Source organism: Onychomys torridus, chromosome 1, assembly GCF_903995425.1.
Source record: "Onychomys torridus chromosome 1, mOncTor1.1, whole genome shotgun sequence".
NCBI classification, from domain to species: Eukaryota; Metazoa; Chordata; class Mammalia; order Rodentia; family Cricetidae; genus Onychomys; species Onychomys torridus.
Genome location: NC_050443.1, coordinates 19,083,997 through 19,097,077, shown reverse-complemented (window position 1 = coordinate 19,097,077; position 13,081 = coordinate 19,083,997). Strand labels below are relative to the sequence as shown.

The 13,081-nt window shown below is 43.4% G+C and overlaps 1 long non-coding RNA gene across 1 annotated transcript in view; it reads right to left on the bottom strand.

Annotated features, from left to right (window-relative positions):
- The window catches only part of LOC118569501, a 118,895-nt gene that overhangs the window by 20,619 nt on the left and 85,195 nt on the right, over positions 1-13,081 (bottom strand). The window lies entirely within an intron of this gene.

The following is a 13,081-nucleotide window of genomic DNA, read 5'->3' as shown; positions in this document are numbered from 1 at the left end:
CAGATGGAAAACATTTTCATCTGTGCAGGCAATGTGGTTCCTGCTATATAAGTACTCAGCTGTGCCACTGTGGTACTGAGGAAGCCACAGCAGACAGAGCCCTGTGAACAAAGAACATAAAACATTGTGTGAGAAGACAGGCAATGAGTTACATTCCTGCTTATGACTTTTCTTTTAAATTAGGCACATATTCTAAAAGAAAAAAATTGGAAAACAGTTTTTGTAAAGATTTCTCTATGCATGGTATGACACACTGATCAGCATTCAGGATGTTGAGGCATAAGAATCTCCAGCTCAAGGACATTTTTTTTCTACATTGAAAGGCTTGGTTGAAATAAGAAGGGGCAAGCATTGGAAAGGTAGGAAAAGGAGAAAGTCTCAAACATCTTACCTTGATAAAGAGACTTAGCTGAAGTTAATATGTTTTCCCTAACACATTAAAAATATTCAGTTGGCATTTAAAAAGTTTTCTTATGTTTCTTTTCTGTCTCTCTGGGATATGCTAGGTCAGATGACTACAGAATCAATGTGAGATCACCCAATAGCCTAAGCATTTAATTCTTCTTGAGTTTTATCAGTAAAAATCAGAGAGAAGAAAATGAATCAAAGCTGAGGGCTGGCCCCAAGTTTCCCCTGCTTCTGGGGAGCCTAGCACAGCTTCTAGGCAGTAATAAAAACTTTCATTCACTCTCCTTGCCCAGATGCTCACTGGCAGGGTTGCCATGTTGAAACCCACATCTTAGCAGAACCAACACGTGATTAATAAATGAAAAGATAAAAGACATGATGCTATAGAAAAGAAAAATGCAATGGAGAAAAATAGGCAGAGAGAGAGAGAGAGAGAGAGAGAGAGAGAGAGAGAGAGAGAGAGAGAGAGGACAGAGAAGCCTGGGCTCCTTAGACAATGTGGTGAAGAATGGCCTCTCTAAGGAAGGGTCCCCAAGGTAGGATTAGGAATGGGAGCAAAAGCAAGAGTGAGCTGTATAAAAGGCAGGGAAGAGTGGGCACAGGGTGGGCAACTGTGGGTGCAAGTAAGGATTGTCTAACTATGGCCAAGATGCCGCCAATAGTCAGGAGAGCATGCAAGAAAGCATGGGTCAGGAGGGAGAGGGCTGGAAGGGAAGCAACAGGTCTATTAGACTAGTAGTGCCCAGAGTGGGCTTGGCCAACTCAGAATTCTCATCACTACCCACTCACTCCACCACCTCTTTTGGAAGGTGACATCAAAATACACATTCTTTGTCCTGAGGATTGTGGATCCATTGCCTCTTTCCCTGACTTCTTATACATTTGCTTCAATCATATTTCCCAACCCTGGAAGTACATATGAAGTTGTATGAACTCTCAGAACATAAAACATAGGGCTGTAGATGGATAGCTGATGAAATTCCCCCAGCTAATGAAATCTTCGGCAAGGATTAGATCATCTCTTTTGGCAGCCAGTCCAACTTAACAACCAGTCACCACCTGAGTGTAATTTCCACTGACTTGAAGCCCCACAGATATTTTTGATTTCCCAACAGCTGCCATTATACAAATTTAAATGCAAAACGGACAATACGCCAAAACAGATGTTCTAGGAAATCTGATTAATTCCAAAGAGTTGGGGAAGGCTGTAAGGCTGCCTTCCTCAGCACATTCTTGAGCAGAGCTGCTTGCAGGTTCCCTTGGTATGTTTGGATGAGGCTTTATTACATTTCACAACATCCTCTCGGCTCTGATGCCAGAAAACCAAAAGTGGTAGAAATGAACATTGATTCATTACATCCTTAAAAGCACCATAAGCTTCTTTGTGGAGCCGAGGTGTTCTATAAATATTCCTCATTTATCTATCTCACCATAGCACCTGTCAAGTACATAGCCATTTACCCAGCCCTAGACTCTGGTGGAGCCTCTGAGGTCCAAGGGGAGAAAGTTGTGACAGTAGCTTACTAGATGAGTGTACTCATCCCTGTGTGACTTAATTCCCATGTGTAAGATGGACATGCCAGCAAGGCCATACAGAGATCCAGGAAGATAATGGGAATCCTATTGACAATGGAGAGTATCCTGACAAGGATGGTTGTTGTCATAATGGTATCCTTAGTGGCCACATCCCATCCCTATCTGATGTTTCCTATATGAACTTCTCCCATGCTCCATAAAAGTCTCCTTCTCTAGGATTTCCCCTCAATGAGATGGGAAAAAGGAGACATAAGTCATGAACTCTACCCTCAAATGCATCAGAAGGAAAAGGCCATATGTATGTTATTGAGATTTACATTGTTGTGATAAATATATCCAAGAAAAGAAAAATGAAAGATGAAATATTCATTTTGGTTTACAGTCTTGGCTCCAGAGACCTATAGTGAGACAGGACATCATGGCAAATGGCATAGTGAGTACATCTGCCCACTTTGTGACAGTCAGACACCACAGAGACAAGCAAGGATGAGGCCTGGGACAAGATCTGTTCTTCAAAGGCACACTCTAGCCACCTGCTGCCTTCAACTTGTCCCTACCATCACTGCCTCTCAGGAAAGAAAGATCTGGTTCTTAGGCACCCTGCCCATGTAGTTCTAAGCTTCCTCCTCACACAGGGACTCTGGAAACACATAGAGGCAACCTGCAAGAGTGAGTGCTACAGGAATGGCATGATGGGATTACCAGTTTACATCATTCACAGGTGCTGCAAGGCCTTCTGTCCTCCCAACCCTGGGATGACCACAAGTAATAGTGTCGCTCTGTATCATTGACCAGAATCCTGGTTACTTTGGGTCTCAGTTTTCTTTTCCATATGGTGAGTTCAAAGACACTGCCACACAATGTGGCTCTGTGCCTGCTCGCGCGCGCACACACACACACACACACACACACACACACACACACACACAGAGAGAGAGAGAGAGAGAGAGAGAGAGAGAGAGAGAGAGAGAGAGAGAGAGAGAGAGGCAAAGAAGCCAATATAGTCTCAAGAGATTGGGTCTGTGGACACAGACTATCTGATTATTATGTCCCTGAGAGCTGCAACCCCTGTTCTCTGTTCATTACTATATCCTGGCACCTGCAGAGGGTCCAATGCCCACTTACTGACTCAATAGTGGCACAGTACAACACCATTCACATTAACAATAGTAACCTTGACTCTTCCATCTAGCATGCCTTTCCTTTTGGCTGGTCCCACGTCACTGCTCCCAACTCAGAGACCTGCACAGGACATGGATCTGCAGCAGCCCTCCCCACCCAAATCTCTCTCTATCCTATCACCTAGTTTTATAGTCTTAATAACAACACTTCTCACTAATGACTCCTTGTGTAGTTTCTTGTTTCTGGTTGGCACTGAACTCCAGAGGAGAAGTAAGCTCATGACACTCAGGACCATAGGCGATCTCACCCCTATAATTCCTCCATGAGGTTGAAGTCCCTGTAAATAATGCTTGGGAAATTATAGGCTACTCAACGAGAAGTACAGTTAGTTTGCTGAACTTCATTCTAAGAATACTTCACTGTTTGAGGAGGCTAAATTCAGAGCCAGGCTCCTCCAATTCCAGGCTGGCAACTGTAGCAAATGAGAGGTTGTCTGAAAGTTCCTTAAGAGTAGAGTTTGTGGAATTGAAGAGTAGAGAAAATACATCTGGGCAACAACTAACTGCATGTGGGCAAGAGACCCATGGAACCTCTGCCTGTAGTTTAACTTCCTGCACCAGTCTGCATGGGATGAGTTGAACTGCAGTAACAAACATCCCAACATCTTCAGGATCTATTTCACTTCAAAAAAAGAAACCCAACAATGAAAGGTTTTTGTTGTTGTTGTTGTTGTTGTTGTTGTTGTTGTTTCTTCCCTGCATGTACCATGAGGTTCATGTGGAGGACTCTGGTCCTTGCTGCATTCTGGAGTTCAGGCTAACAGAGGCTGTCTTGACACTAGACAGGACCCAGCAAAGCATGCACTGGTTTTGGAGCAACCCTTGAAAGTGATTCACATCTCTTTTCCCTGCAACTCATGGACCAGAACCTGTCACAGGGACTTGTCCACCCTGCCAAGTGCTCAAGGAGCAGGAAATTGGTCACACTTGGTTGTGTCACAGACAACCACTACCCTTCTATGTCACTGCACTGGAGAATCTGGGAAGATGGACACAAGGGTCAGTAAGAGCACATGCTGTGCCAGAGTGTCCTACATACTTTGCATGTAATAACTCCACCGTTGTCAATCCACATGGACTGCAGGCACTGCAGGCTGAGGCATAGGGAGTCGTCTTCTCTCCCTCTCTTAACCCATAATGGACTCCAGCCATGCAGCTTAGCTTCTTTGAGCTCCCCTCCCCCATTTTTAAGACTAGAGATATAATTCCTACCCTGTTCCCTCTCTCACAGTCAGAAATGGATCCTGACTGGAAGGTCTTCGGGGAACCTTCCCCACCACAAGGCAGGGGGACTGAGAGGAACACCCTGAATTTCATTCTACATTGAGAGAAGGAGATCTGGGGACACTGTGCCTGATGAATAGGGAATGGCATCTTACCATCTGTATGTACAGATGTCAGAATTTCAGAAGGTTAGGGGATGGACAGGCCGTTGAGAGCTTTGTATTTGGTCAAGTCAACAATTATTTATAATCACCATGATTTCACAGCAAAGAGGGCAACATAAGGCCAAAGACATGGGGAAGGTGTAATTTCAGAATAAAGGAAAAAGTACCCTCTAAATTAAATAAGTATAACTATATAAAATATCAGTCATATCTGCTTTCCTCACTTCATTTCAGAGCAAAAATCAACACAGGGCAACACCAGTTCTTGAGAGCTGACATCCTCACCCTGGATGGCAGGCAGAAGCTTTGAACTAATAGGCTCCCCTTTGGTAAATAGGCAGCTAGTGTCAGCCATGAGTGACTGATGAACTACAGGTGGAAGATCAGAGGCAAGTTCCCTATAAATCACTCATGAGTGCCCTCATCCATACTATGCCACCCTCCCAGAGTTGCCTTAACTTCAGGATGCTTCATCATCTCCTGTGTCACTCAGACACAGGCACAAAAACCTGAAAGGAACATGTGAGGAAAGACAATATTTTGGCTCATGGTTTTGGAGGTTTGCATCCAATATTGGCTGGCTGCATTGCTTTGGGGCCTATGGTGAAGCAGAGCATTGTGGTAGAATGGTAGGACTGCTTTTCTTGTGGAAGACAGGAAGCACTGACAGGAAGAAAGAAGGGAAAGAAATGTCTCAGAGTCTTGCTGATAGGGACCAACTTCCTCCAACTAAATTTCTACTTCCACAGTCCCACTGAGCCCATTAGTCTACTTAGATGTTGGATCTGTCAGTTCATTAACCCACTGATTAGGTCAGATCCCTCAGGACCTTTCTATAGAAATGCCATCACAAGCACAGCACACCCAGAGATGGGCTTCAGTACTCTCTTAGGCTACTCTCAGTCCAGTCAAGTTGAATCTCAAGCTTAGCTATCACAACCTCTTCACACACCTCCTCTCTGCCTACTCTGAGATCCTTCTCTGGGATCTCCTGGAATTCTTGGGCTGGAGTTTTGCATAGCATTCTCCATGGACAGTAGGTGACATTTTCTTTACAAAACTTCCCCTAAGTCCCTTGTCCTTGATCATGTGCTCTTGATTAAAAGGCCATGAAGAATTGATTTACCAAAACTTTAATAGTCAGATGCAGCAGACATGTATGTAATTTAATGACAGTTCCATACCCATCTCTCATGGTAATAGTTGTCCCAGGGCTGCCACTTTGATCACAGAGTGGAAGCAGATGAGTCCTGCTCTCACTGTGTTAATGGTCTCAAGGCCAGCCTTCTGATTTCTGCTTCTTTCAGGCTTGCATTAGACCTGCATGGTTAGTATGCATGATGCTGGAGTCTAAAAGAGGAGCCATTGAACTTAGAGCTTCTTGCTAAGAACTGGGGAGGAAGGCAGAGTTGGGCATGTTGTGATATCATCTGTATTTCCATCCTTGTGTTAGTCAGCATATTTTGATAATAAGTCTCAGACTCTCCACTCTAATCAGCCCAAGCAATGATGAAACTCTACTGGCTTCTGAAAATGAAGAGGCCAGTGTGAGCAAAGTCATCTGCATAGAAAGCGTCCTCTTTTTATTTATAGCTACAGAAAATGCTGGCTTGACTTGGTCTGGGCACCATTTCTGGTGTACTTGATAGTTACTGGTTGCAGACACCATGGTGGTGGTATCAAAACAAATATAAATAAACAGTTATCTTTTCTCAGAGAGTGCACAATCTTGCTGGAAGTAAAAAATAAAACTTCAGCAGGTAACTAAGAATCTTGTGAGTGGTCTGTGCACAATGCTGCTTTCTCAAAGCCTGGGTTCATTACACAGCACAGGCTTACAATCATCTGGCTATAGCTTTCTCAAGTCTCTGGCCCATATGTGCTTATCCCAGAAGCATGGTTAAGAGCCCAGCATCTTGCCCATGTGCAAGATTTGCATTTGAACCATGGTTCTGCCATTCATGAGGTCTGAAATCTTCCACAAGTGTGATGATTAATCTTGACTTACAACTTGATTGTAATGAGAAATGCCTAGGGGATTGGTAAAGTGCATCCCTGAGTGTGTCTGTGAAGGAATTTAAAGAGATAATTAGATCATAGGCTCTGACCTATGAATAGATTCATCTCTTGATGGACTCATAATAGAATAGCATTATTGGGAGGTGGTGAAATGTAGGAGGCAAGACTTTAGGAGGAAGCAGGTCACTGGCGGGGAGGTTCCTTGGTTCTACATCTGTCTTGAGTATTTTCCTTCATTCCTCTCTCTCTGCCTTCTGTCTTCCCAGACACACTGGCATGACATCGTCCACACACTCCTGCCACCATGCAGTTCTGTTTAAGCACTTGAAGCGAGGTCACCAGTAGACTGAACCCTCTGAAGCCATGAGGGCAAGAAATCCTGGTTTAACTTCTTTCTGTTGTATATTCAGTCATAGTGATTGTTCTAGTTTCTTTCTGTTGCTGTGATAAAACACTAACCAAAAACAACTTGGGAGGGGGAGAGTTTATTTTAACTTACAAGTTATAGTACATCATGGAGGGAAGCCAAGGCAGGAACTCAAGGCAGGAGCTTGAAACAGAAACCACAGAGGAACACTATTTATTGGCTCACTCCAGACTCACAGTCAGCTGCCTTTCTTACACAGGCTGCCCAGGTCTACCTGTCTGAGGACAGTACCACCCACAGTGAGATGAGCCCTTCTACATCAATTAGCAAACAAGAAAATGCCACCAAATATGTGCCCATAGGCAAACCCAATTGAGGCAGTTCCTTAATTGAAGTTCCTTCTTACCAGTGTGTCAAGTTGGTGATAAAATTAACATGGACAGTAAGGAAAAGACAGTGAATGAAAAAATTGGTCAGCTTCTCTACATCTCTGCTAGCTGCTGGATGGTTGGTGGGGTTTGCAGCCTCTCTCCTTTGGGGCTTGTGACTGCAAACACTGTACAAGTACATGCAAAATGAAGACAGTATGCCACCAAGCAGGAGTCCCAGGAAGGAGCTTCACTCAAGACAGAAGGAACGTGGTGTTTCTTACTGACTGAGACCAACAGTCTCATTGCTAGGGAAGACTGAATGAGCACAGGAATGGGGGAGGGCTTAAATGGATCTCAAAACCAGGTTCAGAAACAAAATATGGAGTTGTGAGTCAAGGAATGGCAAGAGATGGGTGAAGTTTTGGGGGAGGAGTATCATTTAGAGACAAAATTTCACAGCCAAGCCAAGGAACCTTTTGCAAAAACCGCTAGTGCTGGGTCTGGAGAGATGGTGAAAAGCACTTCTTCCTCTTCCAGAGGACCAGAGTTCAGTGCCCAGTACCCATGTTGGGCAGCTCACAAACTCTTGTCACTCCATCTCTAGGGGATTGGATACTCTTCTGTTCTCTGCAGGCACCCCCATAAGTGCATGCATGCACATACACAGTCACACAAATAAAATAAATAAATAAAAACTTTAAAGGCCACTAAAGCAGGATATAGCTTGCCCATTGGATGTTATTCATCAGGGACCATAATTCTGCAGGAGGAGGCAAAATGACCATCAAATCCCACCCACCATGGACCTCAAGGAGTAGCACAGACATTGAATTTACCCACAGGGAGCCACATCACAGTGCTTTGAAAATCAAATCAGAGCCTGAGAAAACATGTTAAATCTAGTTTCTTCTGGATTCAAGCTTCTAAAATACCATTTTCATCCTGTACCTGACCAATAGGACAAAAGCCATTTTTCTAGACTGGCATTCAAGGCCCTCTACTGCCTGTGAATAAAGCTTTCATAGTGAATATGGCTCAATTATGCTTCCTCAGTCACCTTTCTCGGAGGGGACAGAGATATGGTCCAACTTCTTCTAAGATCACTCATGCTAATATTATGAAATATTCTGTAATGCTTTGACTGAAAAAGCAATTGTATGGTATGTCTGTAAGTTTCAGGAGTCTAAGGCAGGAGGATCATGAGTTTGAGGCCAGCCTGGGCTACTGTGGTGTTCTGAATGATAAATGCCTCCCCAGGAGTGGCACTGTTTGGCAAAGTTATGAAACTTTTAGGATGAGGAGCCTTGTTGGAGGGAGTATGTAATTAGGGCCTTTGGCATACTTTGAGTTTATAGTCACTTTCCCCTTCCAGTTCATTCTGTGTGGATAAAGATATGATGCTTCAGCTTCCTGCTCCTGTCTCCATGCCTGTCTGCTGCCATTGTGGATTTTCTTTCTGGAACTATAAACTCAAATAAACTCTTTCTTCTGTTAGTTGCTTTTGCTTGTGATATTTGTATTAGTTGAGGTTGTCACAGTAACAGAAAGTGATTAATGAGACCTTATCTCAAAAAGACTAAGAAGGGGGAGGAAGAAGAGGGGGTAAAACAAGGAGAGGTAGAGAGAGGCAAGAGAAAGAGATAGAAATAAGAAGACAGTTGCTTTGTGAGTCTCTAGTGAGGCCAAGTGTGTGGCCAGCTCAACTGGAACCCCTGGGTCCCATCAGTACCATTTTCCTAATTAAACCAACTTGGGCATTTTCTGTTCTCTGCCCCTAATTACCCCAAAGATGAATTCCAGCCATTTCTGAGGCACTCTGAGTCTGGAGAATAGAAACTGAGTATCTACAAACTTGCAGCCATTCTGAAATGCTTTCTTTCTTTGTGTCTTCCCAGGAGACCCCTGAGTTATCCCCCCACAGGTTGGGATAGCACTGTTGAGAGAAAGAGATGCAGTTGTGGCCAGCCCATAATGTCAGACATCCAAGAAAAGGTGCAGAGGGCACATCATTGGCCCCTTGGTTAACACCAGACTTAGCTGTTAGCATATCTCACTGCCATTTACAAAGCATATCTGTGTGTGCTCTAGTCCAGTAAACAGGCAGTTTATTCCTTAGGCCAGTATTTCTTTTGTTTATTGTTTTGGCTTCGGGTTTGTTTCCTGTGTGAGTCTCAGCTCATCAGTTTGCCTTGTGTTGCTATCCTTATGTGGGCTGACTACTCTTCCCCAGTCTCTACTCTTCTATGTCCATTTGTCATGAGTCCTCTAACTTGAAGGAATAACTGTCCCTGACAATCCAGGCCAGATTTTCATTTGACAGAGCCATCTTGGAGGTGTGTTTTACAGCCTTAATTCTTGAGAGACCCTGATCCAGAACCATGCAGCCAAGTGACCCTGAACTCTTGATCTAGAAGCTCTTGCCTTGGAAACTCCAAGGATAATAAATGTTGAAAAGTTGTTTTAAGCCATTAGCTTTGGTGTCATGTGTTCTGCATCAAGAGATAATTAATACAAAGGAGATCTTCCACTGCAGCTAAGTTCCTCTCACACACTTTCTTTGCACATTAAAACAAAATCCTTCTGTTATATATGGTTGACTTTAGTAGGACACTGATCCTGAGGTTTAACTGTACCCTAACCCAGTGACAAACCACATGGTCTGTCAGTGCAGTGACCCAGCTTTGGTTCAGATAACCCAGATATATTCACATGCCCATAGCTTTTAGTAGAACAATGTCTGGTTGGGCACTCATAGCTACCACTATACTGCTCACCACTCACATTAGCAAGAACATGACGGAACCAAGACATGTCCCTGTCTGTCACCAGTTCCACAAACAATACTAAAGCAGTCCCAAGCATCTTGTTGTCAAAGAGATTTTCCTCTTATGTAGGATCAGGGTCCAGGCTACGGTCAGAAACATAGTAAGAGAATTGTGCTGGCAGCTGGGGCTGCTGCCAATGCCACCTGCTGGCTTTCCGGAGGCATGTCTGGGCCAAGGTGCATAAGGTTGCATCATTCTCTACTGACTCAGGCTCTTGATGCCAAGAACTGGGGGAGTGAGAGGGCTCACATTTGTTGAGAGCCCAAGCTTCCAGCCAACAGTGCTGGGGGCAGCCCAGCCTCTCATTCTCATGGGCAATGACAGATCAATCTTGTAAGCACTAAGCATTGGGTTCACACTGCAGGGCTGCCAGCCAACACTTGATAGGCCCTTATAGGACTCCCATTTTAAGGGGGAAAGACAATCAAGTCAATACAACTTAGCAAACATTCATGAACAGGAAATTAACATGGATCCTGTTTTCCAAAGCTCACCTCTAGCAAGTAGAGAAATGTAGCACCACCAGTGAAAAATTGACAAGACTCAAACAGAAATTCCCAGAGCCCCTGCCTCTTCTAAGCACTAGCAACTGAGAGTAGAAACATGGAAAAAGCAACCTGTTAAATGTCTTACCTATGGCCTGCCTCTGAAGAGGATATAAAGAGAGGCTTTTAGTGAGTGGCCATGGCAGATGCTGACATAGAGATACAGAAGAGTAGCATATACTGAAAGTCTATGTCCATAATGTTGTATGGCATTAGTTATATAAGTCAGCTAGTGCATATAGTATACATAATGTTGTGTAAAAAACAAACTCTAAGATATTGTCAACTTTGCCAGCAAGTATCTGCTTTTTATTCAAATGTAATTGTTGACTGAGGCGCTGCTGGTCTAGATTGTTGTTCAAGAATAAATGTGTTCTCATGGTTCTCCTTAGCAATCACCTGGAGAACTCTTCTCAAAACACAAACTGCAAGACAGGAGTGCAAGAGGCCAAACCACCTCAGAGTCCTCAGGTGTATGTGATGGATCTTATGACTGCTCATGATGCATTGGTTATAGAAATTATGTGGCTCAGGTCTACTTCAGAGGTGTGGGAAGGTATGCTCCATCCACAGTGGGCTAGGACAAGGGAGATATAAAGGAAGGTCTAAAGAAAGATGCTGTGACTACCAAGGCTCAATGATTCCACTCATTGTGGAGAACTGGAATGTTGCAGGTGCAGACCTAGACTACATTGGGTTATCTTTAACCCTCTCAATAACCATTCATTGGCCATCACTGCATGTGACCCAATACGCTGTGACTCCCACGAAAATCCTTTAGAAGTATGAATGGACTTTCCACCAACCCAAATGTTAAGAAAATCATTGAATAGCATCTTAATCCAATCAGGCAGTTCCTTATTTTTCTATGACCCTCCTGATATTTCTGAAATATTCACACCAATATGTCTAAAACGTATTTTGATTTATGATTTTTTTCTGTTACTATGAAACTTCATGAAACCATTATCTTGTTGGAATATGGAATTTGGGGAAACTCATATCTGTGTTCCCAGGCTGTAGTCACTTACATTTGGTTCCAAAATAAATGCATACCCACTTTTAGATGACTACTGTATATTTGAATTAACAGAAAAAACTGAAAACACATACTGGAGATTGCTATGAAAGAGACTATCTGATTCTTCACCAAATTACTTTTCTTATCCTCCGGGACACAAAGCCATATGGCAGTTCCCAGCTTCCTTTACAGTTAGTGTCTGAATCTGGCTAATAGAGTTATCAAGTGACATTCTGTTCTTACAGGCCCAAGCCATTAAGACTATCCACTCTACCCTTGTCTTCTCCGTAAACACACAGAATGCATCAGGCAAGACTAAATCCCAAAATGATTGCAGAGCCACAATGTAGAAGGAACCTGGGTCCCCGAGACATCACTTCAAGGAGGACATTTGCACTCAGGAAAACCACTTGATTAATAGTACACACATTAGTCTGCTTCAGGGCTTGTAGAGAAATACACTTTGTCATTATTTGTCAAAGATAGTAATAGTAATAGTAATCTATCTTACTATTACCCCATGTCACAGAAGCCTTTGATGTATGGTTAAGTGGAATACAAATAGAATGAAGTTAGATGGATTTAGCCTCCACTCTGCTTAACATGGTTGAGGCAAATTAAAAGGCATGGGATATAAAACAGAGACATACTATACAATGGTTCAAAACTGATGCAACCACAAAGCTTTGTTACAGCAGAACATCAAGTGACTCAAGTAGGAAAGACAGAAGACTATGACTCCAAACCATCTGTGAGCAAACAATGGGGATACCATTAACTGTCCTATGGTCTCTCCATATTATTAACCTTCCCAAATCATATATCTGACACCACACACATCACCAAACTCCACATGAGGACAGAAAGGGGGGATGCTTTCTGGGAGAATCCCAGCTCATTCCTGGAATTCTCCACCTGTGTTGGTTAGGTTTTCTTTAACAACTTGATACCAGCTAAAGTCAAATGGAAATAGAGAACCTCATTGAGAAAATGGCTCCATCACATGGCCTGTAGACAAATCTGTGGGATATTTTCTTAGTTAAAGATTAATATGTGATATCCCAGACCACTGTGGGTCTTGGGCAGTATAAGAAAGCAGGCTAAGCAATGTATGGACAGCAGGCCCATAAGCAGCACTCCTCCATGGCCTCTGCTTCAGTTCCTGCTTCCAGGTTCCTGTCCTCATTTCCCTTAGTGATGTACTGTGACCTGTTCATGGTGTTTATCATAGCAATAGAAATCAAACTAGGACACCACCTTTTCCTGCTCTAACTCATGAGCAGTCCTCCCACTGATTAGAAGTTCCAAAACACTCCCTTTAGGATTAATCTCTTCATCCTTCATTTGTTCCAGATAAGATCCTGGAAACCCTGAATGGAGGCCCCAGATTTCTCTCCCCATCTTTGAGAACATTCCAGCC